Source organism: Pongo abelii, chromosome 8 (genome assembly GCF_028885655.2).
Source record: "Pongo abelii isolate AG06213 chromosome 8, NHGRI_mPonAbe1-v2.0_pri, whole genome shotgun sequence".
Lineage (NCBI taxonomy): Eukaryota > Metazoa > Chordata > Mammalia > Primates > Hominidae > Pongo > Pongo abelii.
The window spans coordinates 126,024,773-126,041,085 of NC_071993.2; the positions used below are offsets into that span (position 1 = coordinate 126,024,773).

General features: G+C 50.0%; 1 long non-coding RNA gene across 2 annotated transcripts in view; it reads right to left on the reverse strand.

Annotated features, from left to right (window-relative positions):
• LOC134762083 (uncharacterized) overlaps window positions 1-16,313 on the reverse strand; it is a 250,069-nt gene that overhangs the window by 186,566 nt on the left and 47,190 nt on the right. The gene's annotated exons all lie outside the window — the stretch shown is intronic.

The following is a 16,313-nucleotide window of genomic DNA, read 5'->3' on the forward strand; positions in this document are numbered from 1 at the left end:
CATCACTCGAGGCAGCTTCTCCTTTCTCCTCCAAGCACCAGGATATTTTATTGCAATTGCGTGAAGGTCCATTAGCAACGGTCCTGGAAAATGGCTCTTTCAAGGTCAGGGAAACATGAGCAACGGCACGAACAGAGCAATTATTCCAAATGCAGGGCTGTTTGGTTGCCTTCGAATTAGAGAAAGGAAGGCAGCCAGTTGAAAATAAAGCCACACACTGAGTTCTGGGCCTGGCACACTTTCTGATTCAACAGGAGGTCATATGGTTGCAATATCAGGCTGCTGCCCTCTGTACCAGTCATTGCCATGGGAAAATCCAGGCCAGATCCCCAGGATCCCCACTGCCTATGTATTCTCTGCAGAGTCCCCCATGACCCTACCCAGCTCTGTGCCCCAGGGCTGACATGTCTCCAGGCCTCAGTTCCTGGTTGGGCTCATCCAGTAGAAGGTGCCAGCCAGAGGCCAGAGTGTAGGAGGAGAGGGTGTCTGGGGAATCTGCTCCCTCCTGGATGGGCTGCAGATTGGCAGGGGCTGCTTCCTCACCTTCCGGCCAGCAGCTCAAAATAGGAGATACTCTGCTGCAGCTCCAGGCTCCGATACCAGTTCCGATACCAGCTCTGATGTCCCTGCACCTTCTGGCCAGAGCGATAGGAGCTTCACTCCCTGTGCTAGCGATGAGGTCCTGCCCCATCCTGGGTGGGTTTTCTTGTGGTCCCACCTCCCCTTTGCAAAAGGTTTCCAGTCTGTCCTCAGAGACCCTACTTGGGTGTCCCCTGTTTCCTGCCAGAGCCTAATCTTTACTTCTTTGAGAAATTCTCCCTGGACTACTCCAGCCTCCTTCCTGAGCTGCCATCAACACTTAGAGTCTCTGTCCCTCAATTTAGAACAGAAACGTCCTCCGCCTCGAGTGGTTTGCAATTGTTCCAAGGATGCCTATCTGGTTTGTCAAGCCAGTTTCTGCCCTTCGGGGTAGGGACCAGGATATACATCCCCTTCCCATCTGCACAGTGCCTCCTAAGCAGGTTGAGCTGGTCACACCTTCCACGGAAGTCCCCCCATTTCCCGGCCAAGTTCGTGGAACCTGAGGGCCAGTCGCTAAATGCTAGGTGGAGCCGAAGGTGGGCCTGGGAAAGAGGAACCTGGCCTGAGTGCCCAGAGGCAAGGCCGAGGGACAGCATCCCCCTCAAGCCCCCTCCCCACCACCCACCCCTATCTCTCCCCCTTCTGCCAACAGCCTGACCTGAAGCCAGAGGCAGGAAGTATCCTCAGGCCTCCTCTGGCTTCCTGGAAAGCACACACCCTCAGTCAGCAAACACCTACTGAAAGGCCCCCCAGGCCACCCTGAAGTCCGGTGCTGGGGTGGCCCTGCTGACCAGGGGCTTCTGACCTAGACCTGACAAGCTTCTCCTGACCCAGCCACCACCAAGATGTGAGAGGCTAAGCATCAGCTTGACTTGGCTCAAATCGAATCGCCCCTTGCACTTGTGGGTTCTCAGACAAGGGTCTCAGTTTGAGTTCCCCAAAAGTCAAGCCTGGCACAAGGATGTGGGTGCAGGTGGCTTCTCTGGGACATGATCCCAGGAAGCACAGCTGGGAAAGTGGGGCAACCACCAGCAGGAAGCCATGAGCGTCCTCCACCATGGCTGGCTCACCCCACAGGGAACCCTTTGGAGAAAGGCTGGAGCACCCCCGAGCTGTCCCACTGAGGTGGGACAGTGGCTTTTATCTACCACCTCCTGCCCTCAGTGGTTGGGGATTTAGGGGATGCACCAGGGTGTCAACTCCCTGGCACTTGGCACTTCAGACCAGGCCACTGCTGAGACCAGTACACTCCTTCAGCCAGAGGACACCCTCAGAAGACAGACAGGAAGCTGCCAGTGCGTGCAGGGACTGTTTGTGGGTGACCTCAGGGGTGGCCCCGGGAGCTCACAGACAGCTGGCCACCTCCCCTCTCTGAGCCGCACCGTACGCTGGGGTGAGGAGGCTGTTGTGAGCACCGAGCTGCACGCGTTGCCAGGTGCACCCTCCGTGCTGTGCCCATGCTCAGCCCTACTCTGGGCACAGCTGCTGTTATTCTGGGTCACAGCCATGCCCTGTGCACAATGTGGCTGGGAGCTTGGGGGTTCCAGAGAGGGAATCTGACTCGGAGCTGGAGGGGACTTCCAGGGGAGGCGGCATTTAAGGAATGGGTGTTGGGTTTTAATCAGCCAAGAAAGGATCTGATTTGATAACCAAACATGTTTTGCAGAGTCCCCAAGGCTATTGCTCTGGAAGGGACCTCAGAGGGAACCTCAGAGTGGGGCACTTCAGCGGGAACAGGAGGGGCCAGGCCCACAGCGGTGAGGCGGCTCCCCAGCGAGTCCCCTGCCTCCGAGTGGGGTGTCCAGATTTGGACTCAAATCTGGAGTCCCTCCTCCTGCCCTCAGCCTCGCAGCTCCACCTCCTCCAGATGGCTGCAGTGAGCCTGGGGCACTGGCAGAACAGGTGCCAGTTCTTAAAGGACTAGCTGCCCGGTTCTGCCATCTAATTCTCTCAACTCATGAGAATCTCAAAAAACTGCCCACTTGCAACTGCAATGAAGCCAAATGCGAAAACCCAGGAGGGAGGTGTCCGATTGAGCCCAGACGCTTGGTCCTTGAAATCTACCATGTGATTGTCATTCTTTTGATCTACATCCCTATCATTGTATAAACATTTATAGAGTACATTTAGGAGCCAGACATTGAGGACCAAATTCAGAGGAGAGACAAACCCAAATCAGTGACCATAATCCCACAGAAGCATATGGCCAAGAAGGGTTGAAGTGCTATGGGAGTGCAGATAAGGGAGCAGCTAAGTGCCTGGGGGACAGAGGAGCTGACAGTTGAGCTGGGCTTCAAAGGATGCATAGGAGTTTGCCAGGCAAAAGAAAAAAAAAAACCTTGGGGAAGTCCATTCCAGGTGGAAGAAAGGGCATCAACAAAGAGAGACATGGGATATTCAAAGAAGGTGGAAACATTTGTCGTGGCAAAAGCCCAGGTGCAGGGGAGAGCCTGGGCCAAGGCTGGAGAAGTTGGTGGAGAGGCCTTATAGCCACCACCTGCCTTGATTGGCCAGTGCCTGTGCTTGTACCTGATTTTAAATAATTGGACTATCATGTGTGTTTGCACAGCTGCTGGGGCAGCAAGTTATCAACGGAAGATTGACAGGGTGAGACCCATTTTTACAGAAAAATCCCTCTTTGCACGTGGGCAGAATGGGCCTGAGGCTGTGGAAAGAAGGGGCAAGGAGTGAGGGGCAGCCCAAGCTCCTGGGCTGTTTGCTTTTCCTCTCCCCTGCTCACAGGAGCCCTCCGGGAGGTCTAAGAAATCCACACACAACTATAGAAGAACCAAATCCCCACATTGCTCTGGGAATTAGAATCTCAGCACATGAGGCTGGGTGTGGTGGCTCACGCCTATAATCCCAGGACTTTAGGAGGCTGAGGTGGGCAGATCCCTTAAGGTCAGGAGTTTAAGACCGGCTTGGCCAACATGGCGAAACCCCGTCTCTACTACAAATACAAAAGTTAGCCAGGTGTGGTGGCGGGTGCCTGTAATCCCAGCTACTCGGGAGGCTGAGGCAAGGGAATCACTGGAACCCAGGAGGTAGAGGTTGCAGTGAACTGAGATGGCACCACTGCCCTCCAGCCTGGTGACAGAGTGAGACTGTCTCAAAAAAAAAAAAAAAAAAAAAAAAATCTCAGAATATGACTTCTTCAAGGTCTCCTGTTTCACAGATGAGCTACCAGAGATTTTCATCTAGAACTAATAACATATCCACTCATTCAGCCAATATTCGAGTGGCCGCTCTCTGCCCCGCACTGCCATAGGCCTAAGGACACAGCAGAGAATAAAGCAGCCCAATCCTCAGCCCTTAGGGAGTTCACATTATGGCAGAGGAAACAGAAAATAAACAGAGTAAGACTTCAGACAGTGAGAGGCTCTAGGAGGGAAATAAACCGGGCGGTATGGCGCAGGGATTGGCTAACTGCAGCCCTCAGGCCATATCCAGCCTGCAGCCTCTTCATATGGCCAGCAAGCCAAGAATGGTTTTAAAGGGTTGTATAAAACAAAAAGAAAAGGCCGCGCTCGGTGGCTCACACCTGTAATCCCAGCACTTTGGGAAGCCGAGGCAGGAGGATTGTTTGAGCCCAGGAGTTTGAAACCAGCCTGGGCAACATAGCAAGACCCTTTCTCTGATGAAAGGAGAGAGGGCGAGGGGTAAATGTTATGGAAAGGGAGGAAAAGGAAGACGGGAGAAAGAGAAAGGAAAGAAAGGAAAATGCAACACAGACCTTAAGGCCCACAAAACCTAAAAATGTTTGTCATATACTACTTCATGATCGTACTTTACAGGAAAAATGTGCCCAGTTAGTAAGACGAGGGCCCTCTTAACTAGCAAAGTCTGGGTTCTTTCTTGTGACACGGCCTCCTTCCCCTTCCTCAGAGTTGCCTCTACCTTAGGGAAGATGAGACACTGAAACGGTTCATGAAAAGTTCACTGTGCTTGGCCACCTGCCAAGGGTCCGGATTTCTGGGTGTCTCGTTCCCCACCTGCTGTCTGGGGTCTTACTCAAGAAACCTGGTCTTCAATCTGGCCACAGCTGTGCCTACCCCTCCTTGACTGGCAGACCAGGGAACCACACGGGCAACAGCTTCCCCAAGGACCCCCGGCCCCTCCAGTTACCCCTCCTCCTGCCTAAACCACTTGGTCAAAAATAGAACCACATGGATCCCTATTTCAAGACACCTCCCTGGAAATCCACTGCCCGGAGACTCTGTCTTCTTTTATTTCAGTTAAATAAACTTCTGAGTCCATGGTTCAGAGTCCAACTTTATAAATCCTGGCACTGGTCAATAGAGGAAGAAATGTTTACGTCCAAACAAAACCAAATAACTCTAGCTCTCCTGGGGGACAAAAAAAAAAAAAGTCTGTAAAACACACAGCAGCAGCCATTGTGACTTGAAACCAACACTGAGGAAGAAGTGTGACAGAAATCCCCAAGCTCACCACTCAGCGGCGTCTCTGATACATTCCATTACATGTCTGAGCTAAACAAGAACCAAGTTGGTTCTTAGAAAGTGTGTCCCATCTGAATACCTAATGCATATGCAGCTTAAATCCTAGATGATGAGTTAATGGGCACAGCAAACCACCATGGCATACATATACCATGTAACAAACTTGCACATTCAGCACATGTATCCCAGAACTTAAAAAAAAAAAAAAAAGTGTGTCCCATCAATGTTCAATACAGTCTTCAGACATCAGCCATGACCTGGAAGGTTCACAGTGAAACCTGTGCCTCACAGAAAATAAATTATATCTGAACAGTTAACTTTGCAATTGTTAAAGAGCCTTTTCCCAAAATTAAAATAACTCACGTCCACACAAAGTGATAGGACAAATTCTTTATATGGTAATGGTGAACGCGTGATGAAAGATAACGGCCGAAACACATCCACCTGCGATTCCTCCTTGAGTCCCATTAAAACAATAAAGGGATGTTTTAAAGGAATAAACACATGAGAAGAAAAAGGATGAGAAACAGCAGGAACAACTTTCTGGAATCTCGTAACTGATGAACCAAGACAGCTGAGTGGGGAAGCTGAGACTCAGCTTGATTTACACCAAGAAATCCCACCATGATGGAGAGATGGGCAGTGCCGGCTGCCCCTGGTGGCAGGGGTAAAAGTGAGGTTGAAAGCAGGAAGAGTAGCTGAAAGTCTGTGCAAGCAGGCAGACCCCAATTACTTCTCCCACTCCTCATGGTTGCCCAAACGCACCTCCTGCCCCAGCGGGAGACTGGACCCTGATTCTCTAGAGAAAGTAGCACAGCTGTCTCTGCAATGGGGGACACCAGGGACCCGTGGGGAGGGAGGAACTGCACTGAAAACAGGAAATCAAATTAAAGCTTACATATTGGATATCAAGACCCACAGTCTCCTTCCCCCACTCAGATCTCAGAATGCTGGCCAAGGAATGAGGAGACTGGAAAATTCTTCACAGGGGAATATGACCAACTCAAGAGAAAAGAGCTGTGGGTGCTGACATTTGTTTTTTGTCTTCTAAGGATGAATGATAAAGGTGAAGACAAAAAAAAAAAAAGTTTTATCTGCTTTTCTTTTAACTTGGAATTAACTCCTGTCAGAGAAAACACAATTTCTTACACCTACTCTGTATTATTTCCCACATTTTCTATTTTAGAGGGTGGGAGTCAGTATACCACACTTGACAGGTACGACTTCAAGTTTCCAGAATCTACTTATGTTTCTGCTGTTATGGTTGTTTCTCAAAACAACTGAACTCAATCACCCTGGAGCAACGTTCTCAACTGACTGCAATTAGAACCACCTGGGGAGCTTTAAAAACTACCAATCCCAGAGCCCCACCCTCCAGAGATTCTGATTTAATTAATCTGGGGAGGGCCCAGACATCCTGATTTGAAAAGCTCCCTCTCCTAAAAAATAGAAGCTCCCCAGGTGATTCCAACATGCAGCAAAAATTGAACATCACTGCCATCCAGTGAGGCCTGCACCTGATAAGCCCACTCCTGCAATCAGAGTGCCCAGTCAGCATCTTAGTACATAATTTTAAATATGACTGGATAGGCAAGGGTTGCCAGGATAGCAAAGTAAAACTTTGTACCTGAAAGACAGACAAAAAAAGAAATCAAGTATATAAAAACAACTTGAAGAAAACAAACTGCAGGGAGGGAAAATCTTTGGAGGAGGAGGAACCACTAATTTTTCAGTTTTAGATTTTCAAAGAGAATAGCAAAAATATTAACTCCAGGAAATCTAAACAAGACACTGTTTTTTAAAAAAAGAAACATTTAGTGAATCAAAAATAACTTTAAGATAGCAGAAATAAACTCAATAGAAGTCTTAGAAGTTAAAGATTAGCAGAGCAAAAGGTAAAGAAAAATAGAGAAAATGAGGGGACAACTTCAAGAAGTCCAGCATGAAAATAATAGGCACCCCAGAAAGAGAGAACAGAAAAAACAGAGGAAGAAAACATCAAAGAAATAATTCAAGACGAAGGCCTTGAGCTTCCGATTGAAAAGGCTTACCAGGTACCAGCATAATGGATGAAAGCACATCTACATGAAGGCATGTGATGATTACATTTCAGACTGAGACAAAATTCTACAAACTTCCCACAAGGAAAGAGGGGAAATATCTACATGCAAAGGACCGAGATTGTAAGGGCATTGAGTCTCTCCCCATTAGAAGCCAAAAGACAATAGAACAGTTCAAATTTCTGAAGAAAAAGCATTTCCCATGTAGAACCTTGTATCTAGCTAAATTGCATTATCAATTACTTGTAAGAATAGTATGGACATTTTCAGACTTGAAAAATCCAAAATGTTATCTCTTATCCCAGTCTCAGAATGTTATTGGAGGAGATGTTACACCAAAATGAAGAAGAGGAAGACATGGAACCCAGGAAAAGGGTCCAGCCCAGGATAGAAGCAAAGAAAATATCCAGAGAGATGCAGGGAGATCCCAGATGACTTCTGTGCAGCAGACCTGCAGAACAACTAATCCAGATGAAACTGAAGTTTCCCAGCCTCCCTTGCAGCTAGGTGTGAACATGTGACCTTAGCTCCAGCAATCAGTTGCATCCACGTGAGATTTCATTTGTGGATAAAACAATGTAAAGAAGCAAGTATCAATGGGAAGCCATTTTCAAGAAAAGTTAGAGGGGGAGGCATCTAACCTTCAGGGACAGCATGGGTGGCAGTATTCATCTCCCGGACAGCCAGTAGTTCAGTCTGAGGACTGTCCTTTGTTGTGCAGTCTCCAAGGCTGCCTCTCCTTCCTCCTGGGGATTCTGGAGCTAGTGAACATTCTGTAATTAATTTTCCTTCTAGCTAGAGTGCATTTTTTTTTCTTTTTTTTTTTTTTTGCAACTAAGCACCTGATGGATAGAGTCTGACCAAACACTTAGGGCTGAATTCATAAGTACCCAGAAGATGAAGCAAACAAAAAGGCAATTATCAACCCCAAGGGGGAAAAAAAGGTATAAAAAAGAAATGTAACCATAGTACATATACTACATGCATCAGTTGGGAACAATATTTGTTTAACCTTATAATGTAAACATTGAAATTTGATTTAAAGTTATAAATATATCAAAAGGAGAGGGCACAGGGAAAGTATGTATGTCACAGTGGGAGGTATACCCCAGGTAATTTGTCTGCTATAACAAATTAGCACAAACTCAGCTGAGCATGGTGGCTCACGCCTGTAATCCCAGCACTTTGGGAGGCCGAGGCGGGCAGATCATGAGGTCAGGAGATCAAGACCATCCTGGCTAACACTGTGAAACCCCGTCTCTACTAAAAATACAAAAAAAAAAAAAAATTAGCTGGCGTGGTGGCGGGCACCTGTAGTCCCAGCTACTTGGGAGGCTGAAGCAGGAGAATGGCGTGAACCCGGGAGTTGGAGCTTGCAGTGAGCCGAGATAGCGCCACTGCACTCCAGCTGGGCGAGAGTGCGAGACTCCGTCTCAAAAAAAAAACACAAATTAGCACAAACTTGATGACTTAACACAAATTTGTAATCTTACACTTACAGATCAGAAGTCAGACAAGGGTCTCCCTGGGCTAAAATGGAGGTGCCGGCAGGGCTGGGTTCGTTTCTGGAGGCCCTGGGGCAGATGGATCTACTTGCTTGCTCATTCACAGAATTGGCAGAATTTAGTTCCTTGCAGGGAGGGGTAGGACTGACTGCAGTCATATCCCCTTGTGGGCTCTTGGCTGGGGGCCGTTTCCAACTCCTGGAAGCCACCTGCAGTCCTTGACTCACAGCCCCTTCTTCCATCCTCAGAGTCATCAACAGTGGGTGGAGTCCCTCTCACACTTAGACTCTTTCCTTCCTCTTCTTTGTGGCATCTCTGGCTCCCTCATCTGCCTTTTGCTTTCAAGGACTCATGTGATTAGATTGGGCCCACCTGGATAATCCAGGCTACTCTCTCCTTTCAAGGTCCTTCATTTTAATCACATCTGCAGAGTCTCTTTTGCCACATAAGGTAACATATTCACAGGTCTTGGGGGTCTGGGCATGGATGTATTTGGGAAGCCATTATTCTACCTACTGGGGTGGAGAGGTACAAGAATGTGAAATCCCCATCTTTCAGAATAGGAAGTCATCAGACAATGCCTACAACAGAAAATTCAAGGAAGAACAGCATCAACATTGGTATATGTAAGCAGAAACCAGAAGACATTTCCAGAAAAGTGCTGAACATTGAGCAGCAGGATTGGGGAGTGGGGGACATTGCCTTGCAGATTTTACATTATAACCCTTGCAGGACACTACGTAATTTTTAACTTGTACATGTATTCCCTCCCCAGGCTCTGCTGATGGCCACGGGATCTGTGTGGCTCCTGAGTCTTTCCAGTTCTCACCCCCAGCTGTTATACATCCTAGCTCCTCCACTGGGCTTCCCTTTAGCTGTCACTGACCCTTCCTCCCGCTAGTAACCCCACTCAGTACTCTCACAGGACCTCACACATCCCCCATTGCCACTCCCCGTTAAATTGAATTCATACCAGTCCACCTGCTGGAGAAAGCTTACGTGTCAAATGGAAAAAAGCAGTGGCAAGCCAACCAGAGACAGCAAAGGCAAGCACCAGTAAGATGCAGTGGGTCATCCAATGGACATCCTAGGAGAGAACCTCCCCCTCTTTCCAGGCCTCAAAGCTGAGGGGATATGAGGGATAGAGCTGCTGCAGCTATTCCGTGACTCTGAGGTCAGGGCTTGAGGTAGGAGCCAATGTAGAAGAGAGTAGGAGAAAGGAAAGAGAGCCGTGCCATGTCCTAGTGGTATCACTGTTGCTAACTACTGTTCGCCTTCATTGTGGCCTCTGTGAGATTTCTGGTCCTAATGACAACAATTTCCCCAAAGCAGTGGTTTTCAGCACTGGCTGCCCATAATAATTACCAGGGATATATCAATAATAGACTGGATAAAGAAAATGTGGTACATAGACACCATGCAATACTATACAGCCATAAAAAGGAATGAGATCATGTCCTTTGCAGGGACATGGATGGAGCTGGAAGCCATCATCCTCAACAAACTAACACAGGAACAGAAAACCAAACACTGCATGTTCTCACTCATAAGTAGGAGCTGAACAATGAGAACACATAGATACAGGGAGGGGAACAACACATACCTGGGCCTGTTGGGGGGTGGGGTGAGGGGAGGGAAAGCATTAGGACAAATAGCTAATGCATGCAGGGCTTAATACCTAGGTGACGGGTTGATAAGTGCAGCAAACCACCATGGCACATGTTTACCTGTGTAACAAACCTGCACGTTCTGCACATGTGTCCCGGAACTTAAAGCAAAATAATATTTTTAAAAAGTCTTCATATTTACAACCAGAAAAAAAAATTACCCAGGATACCTAAAAACAAACAAACAAACAAACAACAAAAACAAAAACAAACAAAAAAAACACCAACCAGACCTGGTCCCATCCTCCAGAGATTCTGATTCACTTGAACTGGGATGGAGCAGCCTGGAAGGATGGGGAAAAGAGAAGGCAAAGAACAAGAAGAGAAAAACGGCATTTCAGCCAGAGCTTCTCATTTATTTTTATTTAAAAATAAAAATAAAACCATTTTGGACTGATCCCCTGAGTCAGTCCCTACTGACCACGGTCTGCATACAGTGCCAGACTGGAAGGCGTGAAGAAAGGAGAGGTTCCCTTTAGGCTGGCAATGGTGCTTCATGAACCCCCAGCACCACCTGTGTCCTAAAAGAAGAATCAAACACCAAAGGGCCAGCCGATGGAAAAGTCTGGCCAGATGAGTGTGTGGGAAGTTTGTAACCTGCAGAGGAGTCCAAGGACCGCCCCCCAAAAAGGGGTCTGCAAAGTCCCCAAACCCACGTGAGGTGATGCTGGTGGCTCTCCGTGCTCAGAGGCCTTCTTGTCCTGTCTGGAAGAGCTCAATTCCCAGCCCAAGGCGGAGGCTGTGCTCAGCTCAGCCCTGACCCAGGCTCACCCAGGCTTGAGGGTGACTGTGGCTCTCACAGCAGGTGCTCCTCATGCAGGAAACACTGCTGGAATGGAATTGCTGAGCCAAGCACGGAGGAAGTCAGAGGGGTCATAAGAGCAAACCAATGCAGACAGCAATGCATTACTGTTCATTTTATTATTTTTTAATTTTTTGAGATAGAGTCTTGCTCTGTCATCCAGGCTGGAGTGCAGTGGTGCAATCACAGCACACCGCAGCCTCGACCTCCTGGGCTCAAGCAATCCTCCCACCTCAGCTTGCCAAGTTGCTGGGACTACAGGCACATGCCACCACACCTGGCTAATTTTTTTACTTTATTTTTGCAGAGATGAGATCTCACCACGAATTTTATTATTTTGACAGCTGATAACATTTATGCACAGAAACAACCTTCCAGGTAGGAACTATATTTTTATTATCGACACTTTGCAGGAAAGGAAACTGAGGCTCAGAGAGGTAGAGTGATTTGCCCAAGGTCACGCTGCTTGTCAGTGGCATTGATTGGAATGAGGACCACGGTGCCCTGACCCTGACTCCATGGCTGTGGTCTCCTTTGCTGTTACATATTCAGCCACTCCCGTTGCCTTGTGTCACAAACCCCCAAGCAGAGGACAGCTGTGCTCTCTCCGGGCTGCAAGTGGTCAGCGTCCCCAGGCGCCTTAGGCTCTGGCTGCAAGACCAGGGGCCAGTCACCTCGCCCCACCCCGGCCAGCCCTCCCAGGGACCTGGAGCAGGTCACCCACCTGGCCGTTGTTCATGGAAGGCAGGGCTGTGCAGGAAGCTGTGAGCAGTGGCAACCCTGCCCTCACTTTCATTCTCCTACAAGCCTCTTGACCCACCCACCCCTACCCTAAGGCATTTTACCCACCTCCTAGATGAAGCACACAGTCTCTGGCTTTGGGAAAAAAAACCAGACTTTCTGGAACTGGGTGTCAGGCAGATGCCCTGGCGTGCTGCGTGATGGCTGCAAAGCCTGAGGACAGAGCCAAGAGGGGCAGTGATGGCTCCTTCCAGCTGCAGCAGGTGACTCGAGCCAAGACCACCTGCTGCAGCTGGTACTGAAATGACTTGCTGAGGGCCCCAGCAAGTGCCGAGCTCCCGCGCATACTGCCCGGGAGGTTGTTCCTGTGTCTCGCTGCAATGCTGCCCGCCCTGGGGCACTTTGATCCCAGCTACCAGGAGGCTCTTTGGAAGCATCACCACGTGGCTTACAGAATTAAGTGTGGGCAAATGATGGACCTGGTGAGGGTGGAGGATGGACAGTGGAAGAGAGGTGTCGACAGGGCATGGTGCAGCTGATGAGGACCCTGGCTAAAGGGTAGGGGGGCCCTAGCTGGCCAGGTCAAGAGAGGGAGTAGAGGTTTGGGCCATCATCACCACGGAACTTGAAGGACATGTGGCCAGCCAGGCCTCAGGAGCCTCTTATCTCCCACTGCAGCGGGGGCAGCTGCCTCTTTGCAGGGCCATGTCACAGTGCCCATTTGGCTCCAGGGATGGGTATGAGGATGTCTCAGGGCCTTGTGGGAGAAGCCCAAGCCAGAAAGTGGATCTGAGGCTACTGCCCCCAGCCTAGCCTCATCCCCAGAAACGCCCAAGTCTCAGGCAAGGGAAGGCACCAATACCTGGTGATAAGGCTGCACTTTCGTGTCTCCTTGGAGGAGATAAGGGCCAGGCTCAGAAACAAGGCAAAGGATGAGTTTAGGAAACTGCTGCTGCCCTGTGACTTCCCCCTGGAGAGTGTTCAAGCTAGGACCATGAGCTGTGAATGGGCCTGGCTGCCTGGCCCCAGGGATGGGCCTGGATTCGCTCAGGCTCAGAGGTTGAGGCCGGCACTTCCGTCAAAGGCCCTTCACAAGTTCATCTGTGCCTGGAAACACCTGCAAGGGGGCACTGCCCCTGCACTCAGACAAAGCTGGGTTCAAATCCCGGCTTCACTGCTAAACAGCTGAGACCCTGGGCACATTATTTCTCTTCTCTGAGCCTCAGTTAACCCCCAAACGAAAAGAGGAAAATACTCCAACTTAGTCCATGAGATTACGCTGGGTGACGCACATAGTTCACCAGGGCTAACTGCAATGACAGATCTGTTTCTCAGATCCACAACTGAACTGAACTTTTGTTTAACTTAATTTCTGTTGCAAGCCCCCTTTTCACTGGATAGTAGAAACTTCCAGATGGGTCCCCATCCTCTCAATTCTCCCTGGGTTTGCTTCTAAATTCGATGTGGTACTAAGGCCTGAGAAGGAATGGGTGGTGATGAGCCCTGGATGTTCTCTGTCCAGCTGACATCTTCTGAGAGACCCTCACACGGTCTGGTCAATTGGTCCCATATGTCCCTGCTACGTTCACCCCTCCACACACGCCAAGGCCCTTCAGGTGATCAGTGTTCACCCTGGCCAGGGCCTCCCACCTTGTCGCTAATGACATTTAAGGCCAGATGATTATTTGCCATGGGGCACTGTCCTGTCCAGTGTGAGATGTTTAGCAGTATTCCTGTCCTCACCCACTCCATGCCAGTAACAACACATCCCCCCATGCCAGTTGTAACAACCAAAGGTGTCCCCCGACATTGTCTCTGGGAGGCAAAATTATCCCCAGTTGAGAACCACATCCCTAGGCTACCTGGCAGCTCCTGCTCCCCTTCTACGCCTCCGTGCAGGGCTCCTGACTCCCACCCAGCCAGCTCTTCTGTTCTGACCACTCCCGGCTCTCCCCACACTCCCTAAGCAGCCCAGAGACTCTAGAGCTCTGTGAGGACACTGGACCCCAGCTGCAGGATGATGGTGGCTGGCACAGATGATACAGCCCCAGGCACTTGGGAGGAACAGGGGGCCACCCCATGGGAGACAGCTCCACCAGGAGGAACAGGTGGGCCCCCCTGCCCTGTGGGAAACGGGTTCCACCAGGAGGAACAGGCGGGAGGCCTCCCTGTGGGAGACAGCCTCCACCAGGAGGAACAGGTGGGGCCCCCCCCGTGGTAGACAAGTTCCACCAGGAGGAACAGGTTGTGGGACCCCCATGGGAGACGTGTTCCACCAGGAGGAACAGGCAGGGGGCCACACCCAGGTGCTGCCCTGATGCCACTCATCCTCAACCACAGCAGCTGTCGCGATATGGTGCCTGTGCAGGGTGAGACCGTCATAACCAGGATCTCACGTGATCCTCTCACAGCCTTGGATCAGAGAGGAATCGGGGTCCTCATTTGACAGAGGAGGAAGTGACTCCTCCGAGGGCCCAGGGTCGTACAGTTAGAACCATCAGACCATCAGACCACCTGGGCCTCTGATGTGGACTTGAAGGGTCTGTGTCTTTTCTGAAGCCCCTCACCCTGGCTCAAGGGACAGCTCCTCTCCCTGGGAAGCTACTTCTCTGTACCTCGGTTTCCTCATGGATAAAATAGGGATGATAATAATAGTCTCTGCTTCATGGGACTACTAGGAGAATTCAATGACATTCACATTCCTGAAGCACTTAGCATAATTCCTGGCACATCAAAAATACTCGCAGCCACTATTGCCGCTGCGGCTGTTACCTTGACGTCAGGCTGCCTCCTCTGCAGCCTCCTCCAGCTTCATCCTGCAGTGAGGGAGTCCCAGGGACTGAAGTCAGCGCTTTGGAGTCATTTTCCTTACATGCACTTGAAACATCCATAAAAAGACCAAAGAACAAAAATCCACAATTACCCTACTTCACTACCCGACAGGCCCAGGGAGCTGGGTCCCATGGGAGAATGGCCTCATTAAATCACAGACATCCTTAAGCGTTAGAAGCCAAACAAGGAGCGATGTAGCAACTGAGTGAAATCTGTTTCAATTAAAATGTGTTTTGCCTCCTTCTCCTGGAGGAGAATTTTCTCCTAAGGGCAGCTCCTAATCTCACAAACCTAAGGGCAGGTCTGTTCTCCCATCTGGGCCAGGGGTGCCTGGTGGCCAGGTGCCCTGTGTCCAGAGGGGTGCCTTGAAGATGACCAAGGTGGCCGGGTGCGGTGGCTCACGCCTGTAATCCCAGCACTTTGGGAGGCTGAGGCGGGTAGATCATGAGGTCAGGAGTTTGAGACCAGTCTGGACAACATAGTGAAACCCCATCTCTATAAAATTTCAAAAAATTAGCCAGACGTGGTGATGTGCGCCTGTAATCCCAGCTACTCGGGAGGCTGAGGCAGGAGAATCGCGTGAACCTGGGAGATGGAGGTTGCAGTGAGCTGAGATCGTGCCATTGAACTCCAGCCCGGGCGACAGTGCGAGACTACATCTCAAAAAAAAAAAAAAAGAAAGAAAAGAAAAACAGATGACCAAGGCCTTGTCCTGATCCAAATTCTCAGACAACTCACTGAACCTTCCACCCACCCCTACTGTTGAGCTTGGAGGACCCTCCTCCCCAGCCCTTGAGAAGAGACCTGGATCTTTTAGAGCTCAACGGAGCCACAGGAAGGACCAGAAAACACAATGGAATCAGAAGAAGTGAGTTGCTAAGGGCTCTCAGGTTTGACAATGACAACCAGAGGCAACCAACAGCTATGGACAAAGCACAGCACAACAGAAAACACTACGAACCCCAACAAACCGCACAGGCAGACCGGAAGCAGCTTCTGCCTGCACACCCTGGAAAGACCCCGTGCCCCACGTCTCCCATGGCAGGTCTCCCCAGGGCCAGGGACTTTCACTGCTTTCTTTCTGCTCCCAGCTCTCTCCCAGACAAAATGGGGCCAGTCTCATCGAAATTCATTCATTCACCTAACGAACCCCGAGCGCTGGCTCCCTCCTGGATGGGGGAGCTGCAGCATGAACAGGGCCGTCTCCCCAATTCCCACTGCGGGAGGCTGACTCTAAGCAAATCATCATCATTCAATGTGAACAATGGGAATGGTTGCTCCCTAGACCATGAAAACCGCAGCTGGAAGGTAGCAACCTCTGCCCTTCAAAATCAAAACGTGCATTTTTGCCATTTGAAGGGACAAACTCCGGTAAGCACAGAGGGCAGTTTGTGCCTAGGGTGGCTGAGATGGGGGTGTGAGTGGGATCACCACCAACTCATTCAGTGCACAACATCAGACTCTCCTCTGAATACATGTTGTATAAGAACCTAAGAGCTGTCAGTGTATAGGGGCCCCATGGGATTAGCCTGCCTGGGGCAGTCACAGCCCAAAATCTTGGCCTTCTTGCAAAAGATTCCCCAGAAGAAGTGTGAACCTTCTCACACCTGTCAGGCCCTAGCAGTGCGACTCTGCTTCTTTTATCCCATCCGTACCCAATCCCG